General features: G+C 55.0%; 1 protein-coding gene across 4 annotated transcripts in view; it reads left to right on the top strand.

Annotated features, from left to right (window-relative positions):
- The first annotated feature begins 908 nt into the window (after nucleotides 1-908).
- RGS12 (regulator of G protein signaling 12) overlaps nucleotides 909-23,933 on the top strand; it is a 111,129-nt gene continuing 88,104 nt past the window's right edge. For 3 of the 4 annotated variants that reach the window (XM_072946918.1, XM_072946922.1, XM_072946920.1), the window contains exon 1: nucleotides 913-980. The gene's annotated coding sequence lies outside the window, so the exon portion shown is untranslated. Of the gene's footprint in view, nucleotides 981-23,933 lie in introns of all 4 variants that reach the window. The other variant, XM_072946919.1, reaches the window with a different exon arrangement.

Below are 23,933 nucleotides of genomic sequence, written 5' to 3'. Positions count from 1 at the left end.
GCTGAGGGGGAGCAGGCCCACTTGGGACCTCCAGGGCAGCCTGGGTCGTGCTGGACACAGCCTGCCTGGCCTCTCCCCCGTGATGGGGGATCAGGGGGTGACTGCGCTCTGCTGGGAACACCACATTTCCCTTCCGCTTCCCCTCCTTTAAAAACAAGACGATTTCCCGGTGTAATGCAGTCTGATGAGCATCAAGGTGTGCGGAGGACAGGGGAGAGGAGGGGGTGGGGTTCCCGAGGCGTGGGGCGCGGGGAAGCGTCAATGCACCAACGGGGACACCGGGGGAGGGCGTGGAAGGGGACCTGGGGCAGGAGTAGATCCGGGCAGTGGGCACAGGGTGTCCACACCGGAGCCGGACCCGCCAGCTCGCGCGGGCAGCGGGAGTTCAGCCCCAGACCTAGGAGTCCTCGCCCTCAATTCTGCCCCTCAGGTCCCGCCCCTCCCACCACAGCAACGCCCCCTTCATGCCCCGCCCCTCAGGCTCCGCCCCTCGTTCCTTTCTACGCTCGTCCCCTGGAAGTGCCGCCACCCCATCCTGTCCACTGGACTCCCGTTCCTCGGAGGCTCCGCTCCATAGACCACGCACTCCGGCCCATCCTGAGAGCCGCCCAAGACCTCGGAGGCCACGACTCCGCCCCACCTCACTCCTGGAAGTCCCACAGCCCGCCCTCCCAAGGGTTCCGCCTCTTTCTAGACCCCGCCCCCATAGGCTCTGCCCCTATCAGACCCCGCCCTCCAGAGAGGCACCTCCCCTTCCACGGCCCCGCCCCTCGTTGGCTCCGCCCCCTCCGTCCCCGCCCTCCAGCTGGCCCTGTCCTGTCGGAGGCCCCGCACTCGGCCACGCCCACTCAGCGGTACCGCCCAACAGGCCCCGCCCCCATCCCCGCCCACCCAGGCCCCGCCCCTCGGTCCCGGGCGACGGCGGCGGCGACCGTTGGGCGCGAGGGCGGAGCGGATCGCGGCCGGAGAGCGAGCGGCCGGTAGGTTGCGGGCCGGGCGCTGGCCGCCCCGCCTCCGCTTTCTTTCTTCTCTGGGCGCGCGCTCGCGCCCTCCGCGGCCCGCCCCGCCCAGCGGAGCGGAGGGCTGCTGGGGGCGGCCGGCCCCTCAGGGTCCGGCTCGTCGGGGCCGCGGGCCGCCGCGGCCCTCCTTTTGTTCCCGGGCCCGACTCCGGGCCCGGTGGTGGGGCCGCCGCCTTGGTCCTTGGCGGGACCGGAGGGCCCGGGGCCGGGCCGGGGTCGGGCGGTCGTCCGGGCTGAGAGCGCGGGCCTGCTGTGCCCACCGCGTTCGCTCGGACGTCGGCCGAGCCCGTGCGCCCCAAGGCCCGAGTCTGCACGGGCTCCCAGTTTCCTGTCCTTCCGACTGGGCAGCCGCATTGTTTGGCCAGAGGCCGTCTCCAGAGACCCCTACTCTGGAGATGAACTGCAGCAACGCGGGTGCAGTGCCCTGTCGGCTTCCCGTTCCAGGCTCTGTGCTGTGGCTCAGGGGTGCTTGGGTGAGACAGGGAGGCCCCAGAGTTGTGGGTGTAGACAGAGTCGTCCCGAGTTGTGGGATGTAGACAGAGTGGTCCAGGGTCGTGGGGTGTAGACGGAGTGGTCCCGAGTTGTTGGATGTAGACACAGTGGTCCAGGGTCGTGGGGTGTAGACGGAGTGGTCCCGAGTTGTTGGATGTAGACACAGTGGTCCAGGGTCGTGGGGTGTAGACGGAGTGGTCCCGAGTTGTTGGATATAGACACAGTGGTCCAGGGTCGTGGGGTGTAGACGGAGTGGTCCCGAGTTGTTGGATGTAGACACAGTGGTCCAGGGTCGTGGGGTGTAGACGGAGTGGTCCCGAGTTGTTGGATGTAGACACAGTGGTCCAGGGTCGTGGGGTGTAGACAGAGTGGTCCAGTTGTTGGATGTAGAGACAGTGGTCCAGAGTTGTGGGGTATAGACTGTGGCCCAGAAAGGCCCTAGAGCTGTGGGGTGTAGACAGAGACCTTGGGCAGGTTACCGCCCTCTCTGTGCCTGTTTCCCCACTGGTGGTCGGGTTTTTAATGGGACCTGCCTGTGGGGCTGCTCAGGTTATGAGTGGATCTCTGTGGTCAGTGTCTGTTAACTTTCATGGTCACAGGTTCTGTGACGGGAAGGGTACTTGTAAGGCCGTGGGACCTGCAGGTGGGGACAGTGAGGCCTGCAGAGAAGGGGGCTCTTCCCTGGAGAGGAGGGTCAGAGGGCTCCCACCCTGGTCTGAGATAGGAGCCTAAACAAGCAGTGGGGAGAGGGTGATGAATAAGAGAGGATGTATTTCAAGTTTTACTTTAGAAATGTAATTGTCAATGTGGGGTTTCATAAAAATGCCTCCTTACCAGTGTCTTGGAGGCCTAGAGATTACAGGTACTAGGTGCCCGGCCTAGACCTGGGCCTCAGGGACACTCCTCAGGGGACAGCCCATCGCTGAGGCCAAGGAAGAGGGCTGAACGTGTGGAGCTGATCTGTGGGAGGGCATGGGGTGGCAGTGTCCCGGGAGATTCAAGAGGTCAGAGGGAGGCACTGAGTGGTCCTGGTGGACCCAGGGTCAAGGACAGGCCTCCTTTCCTCTCTTTTTAGAAGGAAGGGGCCACTGGTTAGGCAGAGGAGCAGCTGCAGGGCTGCGAGGCCAGGACCAGTGTGGTCCTGGCGGAGGAGATGGCGGCCCCAGCGGGCTTAGCTGGGGCACAGGAGGTGTGGGAGGTGAGGGCGGGCAAGGCTGCCTGCCTGGAGTCAAAGGAGCAGTCCGGTGTCGCCTGCCGGCGCCTCCCACAGCAGAACCTCCCACCGCAGAGGTGATAGCACATTCACTTTCTGATTATATTGTCATTTGACATTTATCTTTGTCTGAAACGGGCCCAGCGAAACAGTCAGGGTGAAGGGAAAACCATTGTTAAGACTTAACACATACTGCAGCAAGTACACAAAACCCAGAGAAGCCAGAGTGCTTTACATGTTCTTTGAATTTGGTGGAATTCCCATAAACATTTTACCTTCTTATTAGCCCTTGTTCGAGTTTCCTGTGGCCGCTGTAACAAATTACCACTAACTTAGTGGCTTAAACAACAGAAATGTATTCCCTCCCAGTTCTGGAGGCTGAAAGTACTTACGGCTTTTGGAGGCCATCCATTCTCAGTCCTTGGCCTGCGGCCCCGCATTGCGTTGCCCTGGCTTCCATCCTTGTATCCTGTCCTCAAACCCACCTCTGCATCCCTCCGACTAGGGCACATGTGACCGCACATGGGGTCCACCTGCCTAACCTCAGGATCCTTAATGTAACCCACCTGCAAAGTCCCTGTTGCCTCTATGGTGACATTCACAATGCCAGGGCCTAGGACCAGATGCCACTGGGGACCACCTTCCGCCCACCACAGTGCCCAGACTTTCTGAGAGGACTGTGGTCCCTCCTGTTCTGTGCTGGAGAGCAGCCATCTCTACCTTTCTCGAGGCTGGCCGGTCTGTCCAAGGGGCAGCTGCCACTCCAGTGTCCAGAAGGGCCACGTGTTTTCCCTGCTGTGCCCTGGAGGAGAGGCTGCGGCTGTCCCGGGAGAGAACCTGAGGCTTTCCAGGGGCTCAAGTTGGGCAGATAACTCGTTTTCACTTCTTGGGGTGGTGGTCACCAGCTCCCTGGGCCATCTGATGAAAGCTGTAGTTAGTCCTCAGTAGTAGACTCGACCCACGCGCACAGACACTTTAACACAGACACCGGTTTCCCTGCGGTTTTCAGGGGCTTCATGATCCCTTCTGCTTTCTCCCTCTTTCCCCTCCAGCGGCCGAGCCGTCCTCAGCCTGGTGGTCGGAATTCCCGACGCGTGTGCTCCGTTTTGCACCCACAGCGCTGCCTGTGTATCTCTTGCTACATCTTATTTTCATCCCTTAGCAGAGGTCTTGGCTATCCTTCCAGGACACCAGAGGAAGAGCCAGACCTGCTGATTGAAGCCCCAGGCGGCAGGCACTGTCCTGTCCTGCTGGTCCCCATCTCCCAGAGGCAGGCATCCCAGGCACCCTGTTTTCTCCGGCATTTACTGCTGTTTAAGCTGCTGTTTTAAATCTGTGTGTTTGAATTCTCTCCGAGGTGCAGGGAGGCACTTGCTCCCCTCTCTGCTGCACCGCTGCTTCGTCTCCCTCTGCTTCCTGACTTAATCGCTTCACCTTCTTTTGGTTAAACCAGAGTCCATTGTTGGCCTTTTTGTTACTGAACCACGTGGTACCCTGGAGCACAACTCCTTTCTCACCTAGCCCTGTCACTCGGGTGTCAAACTCCTTTCCTCGCCTCCAGCATACTTCCCGCCATACCTCTCCCGTGATGGCCCTTGTTGCCGGGAGACTTTGCTCCTAGCGTCCTGCTTCCTGCCCCACTCCGTCTGGTCCCAGTGAGACCGGCGCACCTGCGCCCACGTGTCCTTGCGCCCTGGACCCTCTCCTCTCTGTGTGGGCTCACGCCTTATTTTGCTGAAGTGCACACTCGTAATAACTAAGAAACATTCAGTAAATCTTTCTTTTGCCCTTGATTTTGAAAATATCTTTATTTTACCCTTCAGTTAACTTTTAGTTTAGCTGGGTATAGAATTCTACTGAAAAGTATTTTCTCAGAATTTTGGAGATGTTGCTTCCTGGTATGTCGTTTCTGGCCCCGGTTGGTGCCTCTGTGGTTCCAGATGCCTATGTGATCTGGCCCTGGGGGCTCATGCGGCATCTCCTATGCCCCACATTCTGAACCATGAGTTGATGACGCGTGTTCCCATCCCTGTGCTGGGTGCCGTGGCCCCTTCAGCCTGAGGCCTGACTTGTGTATTATTCTTAATTTCCTTTCTTTCAGTTTTCTGTCCTCTCTTTCTGGAACCCCTTTTATTTGGAGGTTGGAGCTCCTGGGCTGACCTCTGAGCCTGACCTTCTCCTCTTGTTGATCTTTGATGTTCACTCTGGTCTCAGGAGAGTGCTTTGCATTGTCTTCTCACTAACTGTCCCTTCTGTTACTTGTTTCATTTCCATCATCCTTTTTATTTCTCAAGTGTTCTTTTTTATTTTGATTTTTCTTTCCTGTTTTTTAAAAATAACATCTCATTATTTATTTAGAGATGCAAGGTCTTATCTCTTAGAAGATAATAATTAAAGGTATTTGATTTTTTATTCTGTCTTGTCTTCCCTTTTTCCCTCTATTTTTTTGTAGACTGTGCTCCATGAGACCAAGGATTTTCTTCCTCAATATTATTTGTGGCCGAATTCAAACACCTAAAATTGTTCCTGGCATCCAGAAGGAACACTGTATAGTGTTCAGATCTCCATTATTACTGACTTTTCGAGGTTAGGGATGTTAGGGATTCTGGTCATTCGAATGGTTGCTGAGAAAGATGTTAACGTCTTGAACACTGCCGGGATCGTTCATTTCTGCCTTCAGTCCTTTCAGGCTTTGCTTTATGTGTTTGCAGCCCTGGCACTGGGCTTGTGCATTCTTGGGATCGTTCGTCTTTGTGATGAGTGGACGATTTGTCTCGAAGCCTCTGCAAGCTTCTCGTGTCTGCCGTTTGCTCTGTGCGTCCTTTTGCTCTCAGCCTGTTTGTGTCTTACACTCAGAGTTAACATCTCATAAAGCCCATCCGATAGTTTCTACTTTTGAGTGTGTTTTGTTCACTTACATTTCTAGTGGTTACGTTTTCCCCAAATTGAAGACTTCTATTAGTCAACAAATAAATAATAAACACCAACTTTTCCAAAGCAGCTTGGACGGGTTCAGCGTAACTAATATTTGGAACACTCGATACCAGTTTTTAAAGAGTGTTTATAATGATCGGCAAACGTTTGAAGAGCTAGAGTAAGCAGAAGAGTAAGTGAACCCCACGTGCACACCACTCGCCTGGGACGACTGTCCACACCCCCCCCCCCGCCCCCCGCGCCTGCCGCGGGCGCTCCGCTCTCTCACGTGAGTGCTCGCAGGGCTGAGCTGGGCCTCCGGGTTGTGTGCTGCTTGTCCTGTTTTGTTGCTGTTGTTGCTGCTTTTCCTTTCCTGTCTTGTTTTGGGTTATTTGAATGTACGCATGCATGTGTGTACACACAAGTGTGTACGTGTTTATGTTGATGTATGTGTGTAACAGAGGTGTGTGTATCTGTAATATACACACACACAAATATTCTAGTATTCTACCTTAATTCCTCTTTTGGCTTTTTGGCTGTACTTCTTTGCATTCTTTTAGTGGTCTGAAATACGTATCTCAACTTATTGCAGTCTGCTTAGAGTTAATTTTATAACGCTTTGCATAAAATGTAAGAATTTTGTGATGGTAATAGAAGTTCCATTTTCCCCCTCTGGGAACTACTTGTTGTCATTCATATTGCATCTGCATATGCTATAAACCATACACCATGCTGTTAGAATTTTTGCTTTAAAAATCCGTATGTATTTGAAATACACTAAGAGAAGGAAAATAATCTTTTGAATCACTCACTCGTGCACTCGCTGGTCCTGCTGCGCGTCATTCCCTCCTGCAGATTGGAGTTTCCACCTGCACCACTTCTCTTTAGCTTGAAGTGCGTCCTTTCGATTTCTTGCCCGTTAGTGACGAATTCTTCCAGTTTTCCTGTGTCTGAAATGTCTTTATTTCCCTTCAGTTTTGAAGGATCTTCTTGGCTGAGAAGTCCAGTTTCTCTGCCCCAGCCCTCCGCCTGCTTCACTCCCTCTTCTGGCGCCATTGTGTGCGGTGAGGAGTCGGTCCCCACTGCCCCTGCCTTGTCCCCGTGAGTCCTGTGGTGGCTCCACACTTGGCTTTGCCTTTGACGTTCAGCACTTGGACTTTGATGTCCTTAGCAGGGCTTGCTCTGTATTTGTCCTGCTCAGGGTTTGCTGAGCATCTTGGATAAAAAAGTTTCTAATTCTTCACCAAATTTGGGAAAAATTTGGCCATTGTTTATTCAAGTATTTTTTCTGCCCCGTTTGTTCTCTTCTCCTTTTGGTGCTACTGTTGCATTTGTGGTTGGTGTTTGCTATTGTCCCTCATTCAGGCCCTGTCTGAATTTAAAAATATTTTTGTGTCTTTTTCGTATTGGATAATTTCTATTTATCTGCAAGTTAACTCACCCTTTTCTCCATCTCCAGTCTGCTATTTAGCCCATTTCGTTGGGTTTTAAAATTTCAGTTACTGTAGTTCTTATTTCTAGAATTTCCACTTCTTGTTTATAGTTTCCATTTCTCTACTGGGATGTGCCATCTGCTTATTGTGATTGTATGTTCTGTTAAGCCCTTGAACATTCTATGTCACCTGCTTGAAAGTTCCTGCCTGCTAACTTCAGCTCCTGCGTTATCTTAGGATCAGTTCCTGCTGGCTTCTTTGTCTCTTGACCGTGGGTCACCTTCCTGTTTCTTTGACCCTCTGCTCATATTTGATTGTGTGCTGGACGTTGTGGGCGACCCACTGTAGGGCCTCTGAAGAGTGCTGAGTTTGTTCTGGGAGTTAATCTGTCTGGACTCAAGCCGAACCCTCTGCTGTGACCTCTGCCTGGTGTGCTTGGTGTATGGCTGCCTCCTCTGCTCCTTGGAGTCTCCTTGTGCATGGGTCATTCAGGGGCTGGTTGGGGGCCCAGGCAGAGTTTACGAACAGATTTGAGGGCTTCCTGTGTCCCCAGCCACCTCCTGCCTGAGATGTGGCCATGTCCCCCTCACTTTCCAGCCGCCTGCCATGCCCAGACTCCATTCTTTGCCTTGAATCTGGAGGACTGCGGCTTTCCACCTGGGCTCCAGACGTGTTCAAACACACATCTTACCCAGTGCAGCCTCTTCTTTTGGAGAATGACTCTCCTCCAGTTTCTGCCTGCTTTCATAGCTCTCCAGTACCTTCAGATAGTTGGTTTTTGTATTTCTGTGCCTGTCTGGGCCTTGACTCAGCAGCACAGGAGGACCCCCGAGGCGCCGCCCTCTGCTTGCGGCCCTGCCGGCAGTGGGCAGGCATGGTCTCTGGGGTTTGCTTCTTTCTTATCTAGAGAATGGAGGAGCTGGGGAGTGAGCCACTCGAGCCTAAAGGAAAGCTTTTCCTTAGCAAATGCTGGATAGGATGGAGCCCTGGGCTGGATTTTCTAAGGTGCCTTTTCTTAGACGCGTACAGGAGTGTGGGGACCGAGGTGGCAGTGAAGGTGAGCATTCCTCACTGCCTCCCGCTGATGTGAGCCACCCAGGGATGAGGGTGGGTTGCGGTGCTGGCTGGTGCTGGTCTGCTCAGGGCAGGGGTCTGGCTGGGGGCTGCGGGGCATATGCACAGACCCCTAGATCCCATGCTCTCTGCCCACCCTGCTGTCTAGCTCGACCTCGGGCAGGCTGCTGTTCTGTGCCCGTTTATCTATAAAATGGGGTTAATAAAGAGCTGCTGTGATGTTGAGCCAGGATAGGGTGTGTCAGGCGGTGGGGACTGCCTGGCACTAGGACCTCTCCATACCATGGCGTGGCTGCTGTGAGTGGGTGTGGGCCCGCTGGCACATCCGTGTCACGCCCCTACTGCGGGCCAGGCTGGGGCTCTGGCGCTCCTGGCTGCAGCCCCGTAGAGCCTGGGACACATTACCTGGAGCACATGGGCAGAGTCGGGTCCCCAGACCGCCCCTCCCACCAAAGCCCCCACCCCCGGATGCCTGGAGTCCATCCTGGAGGGATGGGCAGCGGGGCCGCTGAGAACGGCTCCCTGGGCCCACCTGGTGCAGTCTCCTGTGGCTCTTGTGACAAAGCACCACCAATGGGGTGGCTTAAACGGTAGGAGTTTATTCCCCCCATTCTGGAGACAGACATCTAGAGCAGCGTGTCCCAGGGCCAGGCTCACTCTGGAGGCTCCGGGGAGGGCCTTTCCCACCTCTTCCAGCTCGGGTGACTGCCTGTGGCTGCTTCGCTCTGGTCTCTCCCTCGGTCTTCACATGGCCGCCCCAGTGTCTGGGCTTCCCTCTGCCTCCCCCGTGGAAGGACCCCGTCTCCGCCCCCACCCCCACCCTCCCACCGGCTGACCCAGTACCTTCGCCTCATCTTGGAAGCCTTAACTTAATCCATCTGCAAAGACCCTTTTTCCAAATAAGGTCACATTTCCAGGTTCTGGGGACTAGGACCTGATGTCTCTGGGGCCACCCTGCCTGGACCTGGGAGATGAGGAGCCATGTGGGGTCATGAGAGGGACCTCCTCCAGCCTCCTCTCCTCCATTGCTCCCAGATGGTGTCTGCTCTGTCCTGTGTGCCGGTGGGGCTCGAAGCTCACCCTCACGCTGTGCCTGCTGAGGCAGGTGCCCTGTCCCCCTGAGAGTGACTGAGAGACATGGAGAGCAGACGGAGTCCCGCCAGCCCCAGTGGAGAGACCGGAAGTGGGACAGTGCGGCAGGCTGCCTCTTTCCCCTGCATCCCGCAGAGGATGACTGGCCTTGCATGTGGGCGGGGAGGCCTGGAACAAGACCCATTTGATGAGGAGGAAAATGGTTCTCAGTCTTTCCTGGGCATTTGGAGCCCAGTGGTGGCTTGGCGGGGCTGGAGTGAGACCGGGGTTCAGCCAGGCAGGTGGACAGAGGGCTTGACTGTGCCTCCTCCCGGGCCTGTGGGGAGGGGCGGAGACAGGGGACAGCCAGGCTCCAGCAGGGGAGACTTTGCAGTGTTTGGAACATAGTTATAATAAAAAATTACTCACCTTTTATGTGAAATTCAGATTTAACTGGGTGTCCTTTATTTTCATTTGCTAAATCCAGCAACTTTATTTATAGTCCCACTTTGCCCAGGTGTGAAAACCACAAACAGAAATAAACATCAAGTGGAGATAAGAAGGGAGAGTCAGATAAGAACGGGGAGGGAAAGCTGAGGTGGCTCAGCCTTCCATGGCCCAAGGTAGTGAACTAGGGTTTGTTTCTGGGACCAAAAATACCCTGAAACATTGCAGCTTCAGCGTGGCCTTTACTTGTCCCGAAACACAGTCATGGCCAGACTGGTGCCCAGAGTCAGCCAAGGGGTCTGCGCACCAGCTCAGTTAGGTCGGCACCCGGTCTGGCCTCCCCACCACCCCAAGGCTCAGACCTGACTGCAGGGCCCGGGGGGAGCAAGGTGGGACTTCTGGCCCGTGTCTGAGTCTCTGGTCGATGTGGTACTTCTGCGTGGTGAGGATTTCTGGAGCTCACGGCCTCCGGTTGTCCAGCCCTAGTGGCAGCTGGACCCCGAGCTTTGACGTCCCTGCTGCTGCTGTGACTGCAGGGCTCCACTTCTCCCAGCTCACCACTGCCCCTCCAGCCTGTGCCCCGCCCTGACCCCCACGTGCCCAGGCCCTGTGGGCACTGATGCCCGGGGTGTGCCTGCTGCACCGACTCGGAGGCTAGGGGCTGACGAGTGCCCAGCAGACGCTCCCAACTGTGGGGTCCACGGGGCTGCTGGGTAGCTGGTGGGTTGGTGGCGGTTGGGGGAGTTAGTTGGGGTCTCAGGGAGGAGGTGGGGACCAGCTGAGCCAAGGAGTGGCAGAGGGAGGGGGAGTGGGTACGTTCAGGGAAGGGCAGTTTTTTAAGTGAAGTCAGGACTACGGGTGCCCCCCAGTGTGCCCCCCATCCCGGTGTGTACCCCCGACCTCCATGTGTGGTGGTGGTGGCCCGTTGATCTGCTTTGTCCCCCGGGGAGGCTGGCCCTCGGAGGGCAGGGCCATCACTGGTCACCTGTTTGTAGTACGATGCTGCCGTAGAGGCCACTGGGCAGCTGCTGAATGAAAGAATGAGTGAGTGAGTGAGTGGAAAGGTCACGAGGCAGTGAGATGGACCTGCTCAAGGTGGGTATTGAGGTTTGGTCTGGAACTCCCGCAGAGGTCTGAGAGGGTAGGCTGGATCCTGCGTCCTGGGTTTGAGCAGGGTTGTGTGTGTGCGCGCGCGTGCGCACATGTGCACACTTCGGGGTAGGGTGCAGCCAGCAGGTGGAGCAGAAGGGGCGGTGCCCCCCAGCTCCACCCCCAGTCTCCCACCCCCTATCTTCGCTGGGATCACCACCACCGTCTCCCACCTGGATGTCTGGCTGCCTTCCGAGCTGCTTCTTTCCTTAACTGAGACCTTTCTTAAGTTCCTTCTTGTGTACAAAGTGTCCTTATTGTGATGTGAATAAAAGCAGTTACTTCAAAATGCACCTAGCCAAGAACCTGTGTCCCGCCCGGCGCGCTGGCGGGTGGCGCGGCGTGGCAGAGAGGGTCCCTGGCTCAGCCAGTGACCGGCCCCATGTGTGCTTTGTGGACGGCTTTTGTGGGCAGGGGTGCCTGGGGGCCACACAGGTGTCTCGTGTGCCTCCTGCGCCCCTGCGTGCCTGTGGGAACCGAACCCGCGTGGTGGTGCTGGCTTCGCTCGCCTGGGGCCCCGCGCGCGCTCCCGCACCTTGCTTCTCTTCACGGGCTGTCACGCGGCTTCCTTGTGGCATGAACTTCACAGCGCGGAGGAGTGGAACCACTCAGGAAGGTGCAATACGCGAATGTTCTTGAACCAGTAAAATGGACCTTTGTAATTTAAAGGAGTATCTTTTCTGCAAAACCTAGACTACCTTTACCCTGTGAAAAAAGGACCGTGCTGGCTGAGAGCGCAGCCGGCAGAGGGCTGGGGCGGGCGGGGCCGCAGGGCGGCGATGCAATATTCACGCAGCGGGTGTCCTGTTCCCGCGGCCTCCCGTTGGAGAGCGCCTGGGCGCTCGCGGGGCCCGGGCTCTCCCTTCCTCGGGGACAGCCCTGTCCCTCCGCTGCACTTGTCCTCGTCGGGCCTGGCCTCTGCCTGTCCCAGAGAGAGCTCAGTGCTGTGCAGAACGCCCGAGGCGGGCCCTCGTGCAGGAAGCCGGAGCTGGCGGGGTCTAAAGCTAGTGTTTGACCTCTCTTTATGTGGTAAGTGTGACATTAGCAGAGCTGTATTTCTTCAACTTTATATTATTTTTGGAATTCCATCTCTTTTTAACATTATTAGACTGTGAACAATAATTGTGTGTACCTTTTCCTGATGTGTTTAAGCATTTTTAACACTGCCAGTCTTTCCTTTCTTCTCTCTTACTTTTTTCTCTGTTTTCCTCGTTATTCATAGCTGCCGTCTTTCCCAAGTCCAGGGCTGCCGTACTGCTCAGTGAATTCTTGTCTCCGCCCCTGCCGCTGGTGGCTGCCTGGCAGTGACCTGCCTCTTCGTGAGGCCGACTTGGGAGCAGAAAGGGGCGCACCCCCAGAGACCAGGACCGAGGCGCCTGATGGTGTCCCTGCAGCCTGGCCCTTTGGTTTCCTTGGGCTTAAAGTGCTCAAACCTTAAAAATTGACACTTACAAAAAAACCCATGTGAAAAACTGCGTAATAACAAAATGCCGAACTGGAACATTTTACATGCTGTATTCTTCTGTTTGGCCTGTTATAAATGATTCATGGATACTAATGTGCACATGAATATTAATGTGTGCTAGTGTGTACATCACCATGTATACTAAGAATTTAGTGGCTGCTGACCTGCTTCCTAAACTTAGATGAATGTTCAAATTTGGGAGGTGAAGCCACTGAGGAATTGAGACAGACTCTTTGAGAACCAGGTAGATAATTTTTGCTAGCCCAAATACTTCCAGGGAGCTCGGTTTCTATTCAGGCATTTGCTCACATGCTAATAGTAAAAAGAGAGGCAGCCGAGGGTGTGGGTGAGCGCCCAAACTGAAACTAGTCAGCCTTGGGCTTGAAGCCTAAATCTGTCTTCAGTCATGATTGTAGGCAAGATGTCTGAGCCTCGGTTTCCTCATTTGTAAAATGGGATTATTATATTTAGCTTGGAGATCTTGACTGACCAGGGAGTCACCCAGTGGTCCTGTGTCCCTGTAAACACGTGGCACCACCAGGCATTGTCAGGGGTCATGACTTTTATCAGCTGGTTTTTCCCTTTCCTGGTCAGTTTACCTCTGGCTTATGCAGCGTGGTTTCCTTAGTCACTTCACCCCAGGTTAGCTTTGAGGGAAGACTTTCAAAAATACTTAATCACGCATTGCTGCTTAGAAATCAGTATGTGACTGTTCTGTGTGTATTTCTAGCAGGAGTGGTAGCAAACCAAGGATAACATTCATATTTTGCATCATATGGTGCACTAGTTATTGCTGCTGTGTAATAGAACACCTCTGCAGACAGCAGGTGTTTTCTGTCGTGGTTCCTGTGGTCAGGAGTGTGTGGGTGTGGCTTAGCTGGGTTCTCTGTTCCCAGTCTCACACAGGGTTGTGATCAGGGGGTCGGCCTGGCTACAGTGGGTGAGGATCCACTCCCAAGCTCCCTCGGGGTAGCTGGTGGCCTCAGAAGACTTACTTCCAAGGTCAGTAATGTGACTGTTGGCAGGCCGCACAGCCTAGCTGGCTGTCGGCCTACAGTGTTGTTCTTTGTCACGTGGGTGGCCTCTCTGGGCAGCTCACAGCCTGGCTGCTGGCTTCCCTGAGAACGAGTGGGGGAGATGGTGAGCAGGACCAGCCCGCAGTCTTTGGGAAGCCTGTCTTGGGAGTGACACCGCGTCACTTTTGCCGTATTCTGTTTGAAGTGAGGCACTAGGTCCAGCCTGCGCGCAAGCAGGGCGCTGCCGAGGCTGGGGTGGCTAGGAGGTGGGATCGTTGGGTTCATCTCAGAGGCTGCTTGTCAGTGTCCAGCCCCCGGCCCCACTGCTCCATGTCCCTCCCTGATACAAACACACTCCCCAGCAAGAGCCTTCCAGGACGGCATCAGCTCAGAGTCCAGAACTCCACCATGTGAATCAGCCCCTGGTGCAGGTGAGAGTCCCCGGTTGTGGCTCCGCGAGTACAGCTCCAGGAGTGCGCTTCCTCTCCGTCTGCGGACCTGAGCTGGACCAGCCTCTCCACCCACAACGAAAGTTCAGTATTGGGACAGACACAGGATAACCACGGTAGACACTCCTCAAAACGAGGGAAGCTAGGAGGCCTCAGGAGGCACAGATGCATAGCAGCCCTTTGATCCAGCCTGGCAAGTGTCGGGAATTCCTTGACTGGGTCTGGAGATTTGGGCTAGTGGCTCTCACTCTGCCTTCTGTACTGATCCCTCTCTCCTTTCACTTTCCATGAAGATGGCACATGTTTGCAGCTGAATTGTTTTCTCAGCCTGCTTCCTGCCAGAGAATTTTGGGGATCCAGTGCCCAATTTTCATTTTGTATTGCCTTTGACCCTTTCAAGTTCAAGCTGGCAGTGTTTCCACTGATACAGTTTTCTTGAAAACTTTGTGGGTTTCCTGTGAATCTCGTTGGTCTTCATCCCATCAGACAAGAGCCATCCCTCAAATTGCTTTGAGATAAGCCTTTCTGTACCCTGGGCTCCTGAAGGGTGAGGGACAGCACCCGTGAATGCCTCAAAGGTCCAGTCATTCAATAAGGTTTGTGAGGTCCCTTAGTCTCTTTTAGGGTCTCTGTCCATCCCTTATAGCGTCACTCATCCTTAGCGCCTTCACTGGCATCACGTGCCCTAGGACTTTGCCCTGCACAGGAGTGGACGGTAAGGTGAGGAGTTGGCTTTGGGAACATTAGGGTCCATGTGGGTGGTCAGTTGCTCAGGGGAGTCAGGTGGCAGGAGGTGAGACAAGGAAGACAAGGTCAGGGGAGGTGTGGAGAGGAGATGGATGCCGGCGAGCTGCCTCGGGGGAGCAGCTCAGCCGCGGGAGGAATGCGTGAGGGGTGGAGAGAGGGTCACCGGGAGGTCAGACTCACGGCACATCAGGGTCTCCCCTCAGCTCTGCCATCCAGATCCAGTTAGTGTGGCTGGATTTTAGTTTCGGGGCTCTCTGTACTGCACTGTCTGTAAACACATGATGCCATACACTCATCAACAACTTCCTGGCCTTGCAGTCTAAAGACTCCTGGTGCTCGTTTCCTTCCTTGAACAGAAATGTGTCCATCCGCTCTGGCATTTGAACCCCAAGACCAGTCCTCCGGGTACATGTCACACACTTGGGACAGGCAGGTGACCTGAGCGGGGTGCGGCATGTGGTTCTGGCCGCCTGACTCTGGCCACCATGGCGCCCTGCTTCCCTGCGGGCTGGGATGTTTGCGGGGACTTTGGTGGGCGGGAACACTGCGTGTCGTACCTGGTTATCCGGCTGGTTGGGCTGACAGCTGTCCTTGGAGGAGTCGGGCTGGGTTAGGGAGTGATGGGCTGATGGAGTTTGGGGCTAGGGAAGGAGGGTGGGGTTCTGGCTTCACTTTAGGGACCTCAGAAACGTGCCAAAGTGGATTTTCACCAATTTTCTAATGTTTGGTTCCCTTCGCTCCTGCCCTGTCCTTTCTGAGCTGGTGCTGCTCCAGGTGGTTGATGTTGGATGTGGGGGTGGGGCGGGCGCCGGTACTCGTGATGGTGGCCATGCACCACCAGGTGCCCCCCTGCCACCGTGGCCCTGCTTTTGGACCTGCTTTCCTGCCACCAGGGCAGGGAGTCTTGCTCAGGCTTCACACCCTTGTCCATCCCCATTCCAGCTCAACAGGGTCTCCTGAGACCCCAGAACAGAACAGACAGACACCACGGGGCGCCAGTCTCTGCCTACTTGTCCCCTTTGAGCTGGCAATGGGGCAGGATTGATGTGGGTCTAGGGAGAGAAGGCCGCCTTCAGTTTTGCACAACTAGGAATTAGGTGTTTGTGAAAGTGAGGGCCTCTGGACAAAACTCCGCGCCCTCTTCAGTTCACTTTTTTTTTGTTGCTGTTGTTACAAAAGTCCTATCTGTTCTTCTTAGAAAATTTAGGTACTGCGGACTAACGTAGTTAAATCTAACACGAGGAGATAGCGGAGACCACGTCCGGGACGTGTGTTGGCCCCGCAGGGGCCTGTGGAACACGTCCTCCCGCTGCACCTGCCCGCCACCTGCCCTCTGCACCGGTGATGGGCCCGGCGGAGAGCGGGTGGTCCCCACGGGATGTTCCAAAGCGGAGGGTGCGGACGAGGCGGGTGTAGGGCCCAGGCGGGTGTAGGGCCAGCACGTTCCTGCTCTCTGGGAACCACGTGGGGCTTCTGTGGTCCACCAGGCCCTGTGGCTTCTCAGACGACAGAAGAGGTGGGCAAGCCCGGCCTCTGTCTGCCTCCAGGAAAGGGGTTCTGGGGTCTCTGTTGTACAGGGATAAGGTTGTCACCTGGCCAAGGTCACATGAGTGGCAGGGCTGGGCCCCTCTGGAAGGTCCCGCCTGGTATTGTCTGCTGTGCTGTGTCTCAGCTGTTGTGTGTAACCAGGAGGTGGGCTCCCCCGGGACAGGCCCCCCCCGGGAGGTGGGATCCCCCTGGATGGGCCCCCTAGGATGGGTCCCCCAGGACAGGCTGCGTTGTCTCTTCCTGAAACAGCTTCTGCCCATAGAGGCCCTGCTTAGGTGTTAGTGGGCGGACATGGACAGACTGCAGCTCGCCCCCTTGTGCCGGCGGAGCCTCTGGGGCTTGGGGAGCGTGTGCAATTCTGCACACGGAAGGCGCCTTCTGACAGCAGTCCTCTGAGAAGGGGGCTGGGCCCCGCCGCCCGAGGCCGCCTCGTGGGTGCGAAAGGGCACCACGCGGGAGGAGGCTGCCCAGCGGGGCCGGCGGAGGGGCCCCGGTTCCTTCTGGCGGGCAGCGCAGGGGCAGGGCAGACACAGGCCGGCCCGGGCCCCCGCGCCGCGTGGTTGGCGGTCACGCGGAAGCGGCAGGCTGCCCTGCTGCTTGTCCTGCCGCCCGCCCTGTAGAGCCCCACGGGTCTGGGGGCGCCCGGGCCGCCGGCTGCACGCGGAGAGCCCGGCCGGGTCCCCACCGCCCGCTGCCTGCTGCAGCGGGCCTGCGCCTCTCCCTCTGAAAATGGGGTGGGCCTTTGTCACTTACCCTGCTTAGGTCTTGATGGGCCCTTTGAGTTGAAAGTTTTTTGTCTTTCTAGAGCTCTGGGAATTTGTCCCTAAATTTTTGGACCAAGTAGGCAACCAGGTGTTATTGAGCAAACATTGGCCACCACTAATGAATTCAGTCAATCCATCCACCCACCTGCCCCCATCACAACTCCTCCATCCCCCCATTGATCCCCTATCCTTCCATCCATCCCTCCCTCTGTCCATTTATTCATCCACCCCCCATCCTATACCCACCTGCCCACCCATCCATCCATCCATCCTCTCACCTTCCTTCCAGCCATCCATCTCCTATCCATCCTTCCCTTCTTCCCCCATCCCTCCATCCCTCATCCCTCTACCCCCCACCCCCCCATTCCCCACCCCATCCCTCCATCCCCCATCCATCTCTCCCCCATCCATCCATCTCTCCCTCCCCGATCTCCCATCCCTCCACCCATCCACCCATTGCTGGAACTGTGTCCCCTGGCACTGTGGTAACCACTGGCTCCCACAGAAGTAGCCTTGTTGCAAACCATTCCCTGAGATTTGTCATAGCTGGTGGCTTGGGACTTGTGATGAAACCTCTGTGCTTTTCTCTGTGGGGCCTGAGTGCAGTGGCCCCTGCTCCCTGGGTTGTGGGGGTGGGGCCGGGGAGTCTCCCCTTTGTTTTAGCTGCTGCAGGATCCCTCTGCTCCTTCTTCCAGTTTCTTTCTCTCCTTTCCCAGATTTTTTTTTGAAGTCAAGTGAGGCCAAATATCCCTTCAAATGCTAAAATCTGGCTTCAATTTCAACCACCTCCAAGGTTCTCCAAAGAGAATTTTGTTTTCCACATAATCTATAATCTAAGTCATCCAACCCCAAATACATCCTCCACATCTGGGGAAGCCCTTCCCCGCTGCCCTTTGCCGTGACTGATGAACAGAGAGACTTTTCACTGTGCTTTCCTCCCCTCCACAGCCCCTGGGCCCATCCTCTTGGCCTTTCAGCTTTTCTGTGATACTGCATCTCCTGGTGCTTCTGCTCTGCCGTGAAAGCTGCCCTGGACTGTCATCCAGCCTGGGTTGTCTGTGGGGTTTTGCAGACTCTGTTTGCATGATTATTCCTTGTTTGTGATAACCTTTTCTGAGGCTGCAGCTTCTTGTTTTGTTTTGTTTTTCAGGGCAAATGTTTCTTTTATTTATTTATTTATTTGACGTATATTTGATGTAGAATATTATATGTTACAGGTGTATAATAGAGTGATTTAGTTTTTAAAAGTTACACTCCATTTACAGCTATAAAATATTGACTGTATTCCTAGTGTTGTAGAATATATTCTTGAAGCGTATTTTGTACATAACAGTTTATACCTCAATCTGCTCCCCCTACATTGCCCCTCCCCCTCCCCCTCCCCACTGGGAACCACTAGTTTGTTTTCTGTATCAGCGAGTCTGCTTCTTTTTTGTTATATTCGCTAGGTTGTTGTATTTTTTAGATTCCACATATAAGTGATAACATCCAGAATTTGTCTTTCTCTGATTTGTTTCACTTAGCATAATACCCTCCAAGTTCATCCATGTTGTTGCAAATGGCAAAATTTTATTCTTTTTTATGGCTGAGTAGTATACCATTGTATGTCTGTACCACATCTTCTTTATCCGTTCATCTGTTGATGGACACTTAGATTGCTTCCACATCCTGGCAACTGTAAATAGTGCTGCTGTGAACATTTGGGTGCATGCATCTTTTTGAATTAGTGTTTTTGTCTCCTTCAGATGTATAGCCAGGAGTGGAATTGCTGGGTCATTTGGTAGTTTTACTTTCAGTTTTTGGAGAAACCTCCATACCATTTTCCACAGTGGCTGTGTTAATTTACCTTCCCACCAGCAGTGCCAGGAGTGTATGAGGCTTCCCTTTTCTCCACATCCTTGCCAGCATTTGTTATTTGTGTTCTTTTTGATGATGGCCATTCTGACAGGTGTGAGGTGATACCCAGTTGTGGTTTTGATTTGCATTTCCCTGATGATTAGTGATGATGCTGAGCATCTTTTCATGTGGCTGTTGGCATCTGTATGTCTTCTCTGGGAAAATGTCTGTTTACGTCTTCCACCCAGTTTTTAATCTGGTTGTTTATTTTTTTTGATGTTGAGTTGTATGAGCTGTTTATATATTTTGGGTATTAACCCCTTATCAGTCATATCATTTGCAAATACTTTCTTTCATTCAGTAGGTTACCTTTTCATTTTGTCAGTGTGTTCCTTTGCTGTGCAAAAGCTTTTAAGTTTTCTTAGGTCCTATGTGTTTATTTTTGCTTTTATTTCCTTTGTGTCAGGAGACAGATCCAAAAAGATATTGCTTCACTTTATGTCAGAGTGTTCTGCCTATATTTTCCTCTAGGAGTTTTATGGTTTCCTGTCTTACATTTAGGTTTTTAATCCACTTTAAATTTATTTTTGTGTATGGTGTTAGAGAATGTTCTAATTTCATTCTTTCACAGGTAGCTGTCCAGTTTTCACAGCACCACTTACTGAAGAGACTGTCTTTTCTCCATTGTGTGTTCTTGCCTCCTTTGTCATAGATTAATTGACCATAAATAGCTGGGTTTATCTCTGAGCTCTCTATTCTGTTCCACTGACCTCTGTGTCTGCTTTGTGTCGTACCACACTGTTTTGATTACTGTAGCTTAGTCGTATAGTCTTAGGTCAGGGAGCATGACTTTTGTGGCTCTATTCTTCTTTCTCAAGACTGTTGTAACTATTTGTCTTTTGTGTATCATACACATTTTAAACTTACTTGTTTTAGTTCTGTGACAAATGCCATTGATATTTTAATAAGGATGCATCAAGTCTGTCCCTTGTGTTGGGTAGTATGGTCATTTTAATGGTATTAATTCTTTCAGTCCAGGAACATGGTACATCTTTCTGTCTGTTTGTGTCACCTGCAATTTCTTTCATCAGTGTCTTAAAGTTTTCTGAGGACAGGTCTTTTACTTCCTTAGGTAGGTGTATTCTGAGGTATTTTATTCTTTTTGATGTGATGGTAAATGGGATTGTTTCCTTAATTTCTCTTTCTGATAGTTTGTTGTTAGTGTATAGAAATGCAGCAGATTTCTGTGTATTAATTTTGTATCCTGCAGCTCTATTGAATTCATTGATGAGCTCTGGTAGTTTTCTGGTGGCATCTTTTGGATGATCTATGTATAGTATCATGTCATCCACAAGCAGTGACAGTTGACTTCTTCCAGTTTGGATTGCTTCAACCTCTTTTTCTTGTCTGATTGCTGCGGCTAGGACTTCCAATACTATGATGAGTAAAACCCATGAGAGTGGACATCCTGGTCTTATTCCTGATCTTAGAGGCAATGCTTTCAGCATTTCACTGTTGAGTATGATGTTAGCTGTGGGTTTGTCATATATTGCTTTTATTATGTTGAGGAATTTCCCTCTATTATAAATGGATGTTGAATTTTGTCAAAAGCTTTTTCTGCATCTATTGAGATGATCATATGATTTTTATTCTTCAGTTTGTTAATGTGCTGTATCACATTAATTGATTTGTGGATACTGAAAAATCCTTGTGTACCTAGGATAAATCCCTCTTGACCATGGTGTATGATCCTTTTAATGTAGTGTTGGATTTGGTCTGCGCATATTTTGTTGAGGATTTTTGCATCTATGTTAATCAGTGATATCGGCTACAATTTCTTTTTTTGTGGTGTTGTCTGGTTTTGGTACCAGGGTGATGCTGGCCTCATAGAATGAGTTTGGAAGTGTTCCTTCCTCTGCAATTTTTTGGGAATAGTTTCAAGGTGCAACTGAGGCTGCACTGTTTTGAATCTCTGCATGTCCTGATTGGGCTTTGCGGTTCTCTCTAGGAAGCCCCCACCTGTGTTGGCCCTACCCGTGCAGGTGGGGAGGCGGTGGGCCGGTCGCCGAGGGAGGGTGGCTTTGGGGAGGAGGTTTTGTTTTGACTGTTGGTCAAAGTGTGTCAGAGTTTGAGGCACCCCCCACTCTGAGCTTGCAGGAGAGATGTGACCAGGAGGTCAGCAGGTGGGAGACCCTGCCTTGGGGTGGGTTTGATTTCGGGAGAGGGAGGGGAGAGAGCTTGGGGACCCCATGCTGAGGGGCCAGTGGAGGAGGCTGGTGGGGGAGTCGTGTGCGCTGAGTCTGCTGGGCAGTGGGGGTGAGGACTGAGGCCCAGCTTATGAGGTCCTTGGCGGCCGGTGTGAGGAGTGCTTGGAGGCACGAAGGGCTGGAGGCCAGTTTGGGGAGGGAGGGTGAGACTCCCGTGTGAATAAGCCATTAAGAAGCTGCTGGGGGAGAAGTAGCTCCGGGTAACAGGAGTCAAGGGAGGGCGGGAGCCTTACTCCTTTCAGACTTAGGCCTGGGTGTGTCCGGATCTGGGCGGGTGGTGTCAGCTCCCCGAGGTGGTGGGGATGGATGGCGTGGGGGGCCCAGGCGGAGAAGCTGGCCTGCTGGAGGAAGAGGATGTCCTGGACGTCAGGGAGGCCAGGGAGGGCCTACGGGGTGTGACTGTCTTCTCTGTAAAGGAAGGCTGGGAGGGGAGATGGGAGGGGAGACAGGACAGGGTTTGGAAGGCTGGGGGGGTTTGGGTGGTGTGACTTTGGAGAGGGCCCTGCTGCATGTCCTGTGGAGAAACCCGTGTCAGTTCCTGTAGGGGGTATCCCTCCTGAGAGGGTGTGGAGCACATGCGCTGGTGCCCAGGGGATTGGAGGCCGCGCCGGGGTCGGGGGTCAGGGTGGAGGGAGTGGCTGGGTGAGGGAGGAACAGAATGACTGATGGGGCAGGCCCGAGGGTGGGCCCCAGGGAGCAGGGGCGGTGGCTGGCGAGGAGCAGGCTGGACACGCGTGACCACAAGATGGGCTGCTGAAGTGAGGACGATAAGGCCTTTGGGGTGGGGGGCGGAGGGATGGAGAGGGCTGGGGAGGGGATGGCCAGGTGGATGGAGGGTGTCCAGGGACAGAAGGACGGTAAGGTGAGTGGGGGGTATGGCCTGGGAGGGGAAGCAGAGCCGTGGGTGATGGCGGCGGGGTCGGGGGTGAGCGAGGTGCTGCCTGGCACCTGGAAAGATGGGTGGGCTTAGGTGGACATCGGGGCCTGGGAAGAGGAGGAGGGGTGCTTCTCGCAAAGGTATGTTTGGCTGTTGACGTGCAGTGAGGTAACGGGTGGCCGAGAGCGTAGGAAATGGGTTCAGCCCATGGTCAGGCCACGGGGTCACCCACGTTGGGTGTTGAATTCAGAGAGGAAATGGCACAAAGAGCCGACAGCACTGACCTGTGAGTGCAGCGGGTGGGCCGCCACCCTGGAGGGTCCCTGCTGGGTGTGCTGTGCCCAGGGGTGGGGGTGAGGGTCCCTTGGGAGCTGCTCCAGGCCATGTGGCCTGAGTGGCTGCAGGTGTGTGGACCCTCTAAGGAAGCTGCTGCCATTGGTAGCCCCTGGTCCTTGTCACCTGCAGAGAGGTCTTCGCAGGAAGGGATGGTTCGCTCATGAGGTCACCCATGCCCGGCCCGGTCCCACACACAGTTGGTGCCTGGTGACACCAGTGAACAACTGAAGTGTCTCCCTGACATCAGTGGGTGGTGGGTCAGGGGGCAGGCAGTGGAAAGGGGGCCCTCTCAGGATGAAAGTGTGGCGAAGGCGTTGGTGGCATTGTATGGCCAGGAAGTGGCCTTGAGAGCGGAGTCTGCTGGTGCATCCTCCTTGGCGGCTGGGGTCGCTGCTGTGCTGGGGAGGACAGGCCCTGGGTCGGTAGAGGTTGGGGCAGGGCAGGGAGGGTGGCCATTGACCTGGAGAGCTCCTTGGGGGGCGGGAGGGGGCTGATGGAAGGGGCCAGAGGGGCGGGGTGGCTGGGACGCAGGGACAGCAAGCCTGCCGCCCGGGGCGTCGGGTGGGGGCCGTGCGGGCCTTCCGGGTGCGCTCCCAGGCGGTGTCAGGAGGAGGGCAGCCTGGCGGCGGGCGGAGTGGCTGCAGGGATGTGGCAACTTTGGGACTGGGTCTGCGGAGCAGGAGCCTGTGGGCGGGGCGGCTCCCGCCGCCGCCCGGCGTCCTCTCAGAGGCGCTCAGGGCGGGGCAGAGGAAGCCCGGGGTGGCCGGGGCCGGGGCCGCCTCTGACGCGGGTTCGCTGTAGCCATGCAGCTGCGGGCCGGTCCCTTAACGTCTGTGCCTCCACTTGCTCCTCTGCAAAGCGGGCATAGTCATCGTGCCTGCCTCGTAGTGACGCTCCCATGGACACACTAGTGAATGTGCGTGGAGTCGCGGGGACAGCCGCGGCCCGCGCCGGGGACCCCGCAGCGCCCCCGGCGGCTGCCCCGTCGCTGCCTCGCCCTGCGCCCGAGCTCCCGCTTCTCCTCCGCGCCGGGGTGCTGCCCCTCGCCGCCCCCGGCGTCTCCTCCCTGCGTGTTCCCGCGCGCCGTCGTGGCTGTGCTTTGCCGCTCTGGTCCCTGGCTCAGCTCGGGGCCTGTGGCACCATGAACATCTGTAGCCTTTGTGGTACAGTCACGGGGACCCCGATGCCATCCTCACAAAATGCTGGGCGGCAGGGACTGAGGTGCGGGCCGAGACCCTCGCTCTTGCCCTCTTCGGAATGGCTTTCTTGGCTCGTCTGCTGGCAGGGCCCTGGGCCCCCACTGGGCTGGCGCTCACCTGCTCTGGAGTGATGACTGTTGGCTCTTCTTGCTCCTCCCCATCTGGGGACCACGGGCTGCTCAGGGCTGGGACCCCAGTAGCTTCCAGGTCTGCAGGCTGCCCGGCACTCAGTCAGTGGGAATGGGCAGAGAAACTCTCCGGAACGAGACTCATTTCATACCAGACTTTAGCCTCGGGAAGGAGGGCGCCTGACGTTTGTCTCTAGATCCCGTTGGTTGGAAGGACGAGTGGCTGCGGTAGTGGCGGGCGGGCTGGCGAGGGGAGGCCCTGTGCCCTGGCTGACTGCGCCAGCAGGGCCCTGGCTCTTGGATGAAGCACTTCTTTCCCACCTGGCTGCCTCTTTGGCAGAACCAGGTGGCTGGCTAATTAGATGATGTCTTCGTCCACTTTGGCTGCCGTGACAGAACACTGCAGACAGATGAGGGGGCTTAAATGACAGACATGTATTTCTCAGGGTTCTGAGGCTGGAAGTCGGAAATTGAGGTGCTGGCAGACTAG

The sequence above is a fragment of the Vicugna pacos genome, chromosome 2 (genome assembly GCF_048564905.1).
Source record: "Vicugna pacos chromosome 2, VicPac4, whole genome shotgun sequence".
In the NCBI taxonomy this organism is placed as follows: domain Eukaryota; kingdom Metazoa; phylum Chordata; class Mammalia; order Artiodactyla; family Camelidae; genus Vicugna; species Vicugna pacos.
The sequence above is the reverse complement of the archived record's forward strand: the minus strand, read 5'-3'. Positions and strand labels throughout refer to the sequence as shown.